The 4747-nt window shown below is 39.2% G+C and overlaps 1 protein-coding gene across 3 annotated transcripts in view; it reads right to left on the bottom strand.

Moving 5' to 3' along the window:
- The window catches only part of ccser2a (coiled-coil serine-rich protein 2a), a 50458-nt gene extending 46318 nt beyond the window's left edge, over positions 1 to 4140 (bottom strand). The window contains exon 1 of one of the 3 annotated variants that reach the window (XM_032541140.1): positions 3310 to 4134. The gene's annotated coding sequence lies outside the window, so the exon portion shown is untranslated. Of the gene's footprint in view, positions 1 to 3309 lie in introns of all 3 variants that reach the window. The other 2 variants (XM_032541144.1, XM_032541143.1) reach the window with 2 other exon arrangements.
- Positions 4141 to 4747: the final 607 nt, after the last annotated feature.

Below are 4747 nucleotides of genomic sequence, written 5' to 3' on the forward strand. Positions count from 1 at the left end.
GGAATTTTGCTTTGGATCATCATTGCTCACAATGCGCTGACACAAAACAAAACAACCCATTAAACAAAACAAAAAAAATTTACACACTCTAAACAGAAACAATGTGCCACATGAAACTGGTACAGTAACATGAGAACAAGGAAACATTTTAACAACTGGGCAGTGCACTGGAAACAAGCCATCCCATCTGAGAAAAAGACCTTGAACATTTTGAACAGATGCCTGCATATTGCAGCAGGGCACATACTGTGATTGAGTGACTCAGCAGTGTTTATGCAGAGATGCTGAAAGCAAACTTTCACCGTCAACACACAGCTCACAATCTCCAGCACATATACCCTTTTCCACCCAAATGGGCACCTATATGTAAAGGTTTTAAAGAAAGCGACCTTCCGACACGGTGTAGTGCAAGCTCATTGCAGTTACTAGAAACTAAAGAGATACAAAGAAACTGGATGAAGAAGGGGCATATACTTTATGTCACATAAATTTATTTGAGCAAAAGTGAAAGCTGAGATGCTAACAAGTGCAGACTGTAGCATGTAGCCTCAACATAGGAACAGTATGGTTAGGCTCAGAGGTAGAGAGGGTCGGTCCTCAACCACAGGATTGGCGGGTCTTGAGCAAGACACTTAACCACAAGTTGCTCCCCGGTGGCTGTATGTGGCTGTCCATTGCTCCTAATGCTTAGAATGGGTAAAATGCAGTGATACAATTTTACTACATTGTACTGTACGATTGTATGTGACAAATAATAAAGTTTATTCTTCTTCACAAAAAAAGTATGTAGACAGAAAATTAATGTGACAAAAGTGCTTGTCTTTAATTGCTTAATGTAAATACATATTATCCATTTCTCTCAATCGTTTCTACTTAAAAGGCCACGCACACTCACAAAGTTTTTTCATTTATGGCTAACTAGGCCTCATCTAAGGTATATTGGCCAGAGATGGAAGTAGTAGATGGAAGTCATCAAGCAAAGTCTGTGTACATGCCCACACAGTCCAGACAAGAGGTCTAATCAGGCAAAGTGACAACACCTTCGTGGGTGTACCATGGGTAATATGTAGGAGCTTTACATACCAACATCAGTTTTACCTAGGATCTGCTTTGATAAAACAGTTAAGAAATGTTCCACTATCACAGCACAAATAAATGTACTATAAATTAATCACTCTTGATAAAAATTTTGAATATACAGTTCATGTCAATGCACTTAAATGTCCCTCTTAATCTTACGCAAATTAGGGAGGTGCCTGACGGTGCAAGTCAAATTCTGAACCATGCGATTGTTCACTATCTTTTCCGTAATGACCTGTTTATGCTGTAGTTTTTAATTATTACATTTAAAATGTCTACGTCTTCAGGGTACATCATTCGCCTAGTCTCCCACAGACACATGATAGTCAATCATGAAGTAAAATCAAAGAGTACTCCTATATATTAGAGTATTCATTATTTTTTTATTGAAAGGACATTTTCTGATCTTTGATGGGCATTTTTGCCCCAAGAGCCTTTCAAGAGTTTATAACCTGTGTCAGTTTATCTGAGAACCTGTGTCTACACTGAGCTATTCCAAGCCCTTAAACATCTGCGGTCTTACCGAGGGAACTGATAAGCATGGCTAAGTATAGCTCTAATGATAGGCCACAAACAGAGAGAGGGCAAGAAGGATCAGAGAAAAGTCAAAGTCAAATCAAGTCACTAGGCTCTAAGCATAACACACATGAAAACATGCACAAACCTATAAGCAATGCATTATCCTGAATGACCTAATTTCTGGGCATTTTATATACTCAGCTATTAGATCCCTCATTGTTTTTGAACTGTAGTCATTAGGGTGGGGCGCATGCAAACAAAAACTGTATTGTTCCAATAAATGAGATCAGAGAGAAACGATAATATACAGTAATTACAACACCTTTAGTGGAAAAGATGCAGACAGCTCATGCGTGACGGTTTGAAGAGTTGTTTAGCGCTCCCCTTGATCTACACGGAATCCCTGGCTTTCCCATACAAATGACTCAAAACTTCTCTATGCTTTAAGTATTCACTTTCAATATCATACAAACACACTTTCACATCTTCTCTGTTGGCCTCAAGGTCGCCTTTAAGGGGCATTACAGTGCCTTGGAATGACTACTATGCACAGGGTAATGTGTATAAAGTGTAGATTCACGCATAGCTAGACGCTGACGGTTAGGGCACACATAAAGAGAGGCAGACATCAGGCACAACCCTCACATATTGAACTGCAATTTGGGGGGTCTTTAGCAGACAGGCACATAGTGGAGACATTCAGCTGTTGTTGGGGGGAATCAGATTGTAAACACACCCTCAGCCAAGATGGCGCTCCAGGACCTATGCCAACAGGTGCCTGATGAACACACACATGGATATTTGTGTGTGTGAGTGTGTGTGTGTGTGTGTGTGTGTATATAACCCCACCCAAACAGTGGAACACCAGAGGAGTGTCTATCTCACTTACACTAAGGGCAATTAGTCATGCCTTATCCTAATGTGCACCGGCACGTTGATGCCATGGCGCTTTGCACTGTCTGGGCTGTAATAGATCACAGCCCAAAATGGTACACACAGACACACACACACACACACACACAAACACACAGTTATGAGACTTGACTGACAGCAACTTCAGTTGTGGTACAAAAATATGAATATGTGAGGCTGCACTGCATGGTATAAAAACCCTGGTTAAATTTGAACTCCTGTCTGAGTGGAGCATGAAGGTTCATGAGTCATCTTATATTACCCTTTAATCCTGACATGTGCATGAGCAGCACACATCTTCATGATGTATCTCAGACAAGATTGAGTTCCCCTCCAGTATTAACTACTGAGCCATTCAGATAGACTGTGTGACATGGTGAGGCACTTGTCAAGCAGAAATAGATTGTTCCAATGCATCTAAATTAAACTAAGTTTGTTTTAATTTGTTATATAAGTGACTTTGTATGCTTATTACATAAAGGCATGGTCATCCACATTCATGGTACAGTAACTCTTTCCAGGGCATGTTATGACTGGGGGGTGATGTTACGTTAGAAAACACGGCCTTTTCTGCCTCACTGGGCATCATTGAGAAAGACTTTCTCAAGGTGTAGTTTGTTTTCATTAGTTTAATTTGAAAATGCATAGTACATGTTCTTTACCCACACAGAGAAATAAGGACATGTATTACTACATAAAGGTACCCAATATTGCTACCACGACAACGTAATTGTTTTCCCATAATTTCATAATCATAATTAACAGGACTTATGTAACCTGATACATGTATGCACTTACCTGAATTAACCGTTAAAAGCATGTTACAGCCTCAATGGGTCAACAAGCAGTCCACTTTGACGTTGTCTTGTGAAAAACATGTTGTAAAAGTTCGTAGATGTAGATCATCTTACACTTTCCGCTTTAAACTGCTGAACGTTGGTTTAGATGAAGTGATAGCTAGCCCGTCGTCAATAGTCATTACACAACTAAAAGCTTTACGCTTGACATACGAACACCCAGTCTGTTCTGTGCTATATTTAGTCCTGTACGAGCTGACTGGAAAATGTACACAAAATGTTGGGAATTCTTCGCATTTCGATGAAGTACTTCCACTTTAAGGTTATAGCCAGAAGCTATGGCTTTCACGCTGTCAACACCGATCTGATGATACCATGGATGATACCGAGCATTACCGGTTGAAAAAGACGGCCCGTAAAGCGACGGGAAGACGTAAACAAAATGCGGCTGGACGTTAAAAGTCTTGAAAATAAACTAACCACAGCAGACGACCACACGGTGTAGACTGAGTTCCCAACGCAGTTATCACTTCGAAATCGTCCTCTCGCTTCCAGCGGGGCGGAGCGTTTATAGATGTCACTAGGTCTCAAAGGGTAACATTGCATGCTAACGTTAATCTCAAAGTGCTGGTTATAAGTCTCCTACAGCTGTGTACTATTTTTAAAAATGTTGTCTGCATGTTAAGTATTCGTTGAAGTAGTTTTACGGAGTCTACATATTAAATAGCTCCGTTTACCGAGGGTGAACTATCTTTTAAATTAAATTACAGCCTTCCCGCGAGCTGTCGATGGGAGCTTACTATATGACTGCCCTGAGACGCGTGCACAGCAGTATAGTCTGTGCACGCGAAAGTAATGATCACAAAGCACTAACGGATATGAAATTACGACTGTGGTGGAAAGTAACCAAGTTGGCTATATACATATTGTCAAGTAGCCCACTGTATTTTAGTACAATTTTCAGGTAATTTTAGTTGAGTGTCACTGCTACTTTCTACTTATGATAACTAAGATTAAACTTTATTATCCTTTTTATTATAATATGTATTAAGGAGATTCGCGTGTAAATCCCAACTAATGGAACACTAACAAACATGTTGCTACTTTAACAACACAAACTATATATATTTATTTTATTATTGTGTATGTTTTACTAATTAATGCTTTTTGTTTCATGTTTTCTCTTCAATTTAATATTTAATGCTTCTTCCATACTTGGGAAAAGAGAAGCTTACTCAGGGGAAATATTTAAATGGTTTCAATAAATGTTTTAAGAGGAAACTGAGTCAACAAACAACTTTAAAACCAAAAGTGTAGAAATTATGTATTTCTCCAAGGAGTAAAAACAGCAACAACAGACTTACAGATAAGTTATAAGATTTCAAATGCATGACGTTGTTTTACCTTTAGGCCCACAGAATTTTTGCCAGTCATACACT

The sequence above is a fragment of the Etheostoma spectabile genome, chromosome 17, assembly GCF_008692095.1.
Source record: "Etheostoma spectabile isolate EspeVRDwgs_2016 chromosome 17, UIUC_Espe_1.0, whole genome shotgun sequence".
Taxonomy (NCBI): domain Eukaryota; kingdom Metazoa; phylum Chordata; class Actinopteri; order Perciformes; family Percidae; genus Etheostoma; species Etheostoma spectabile.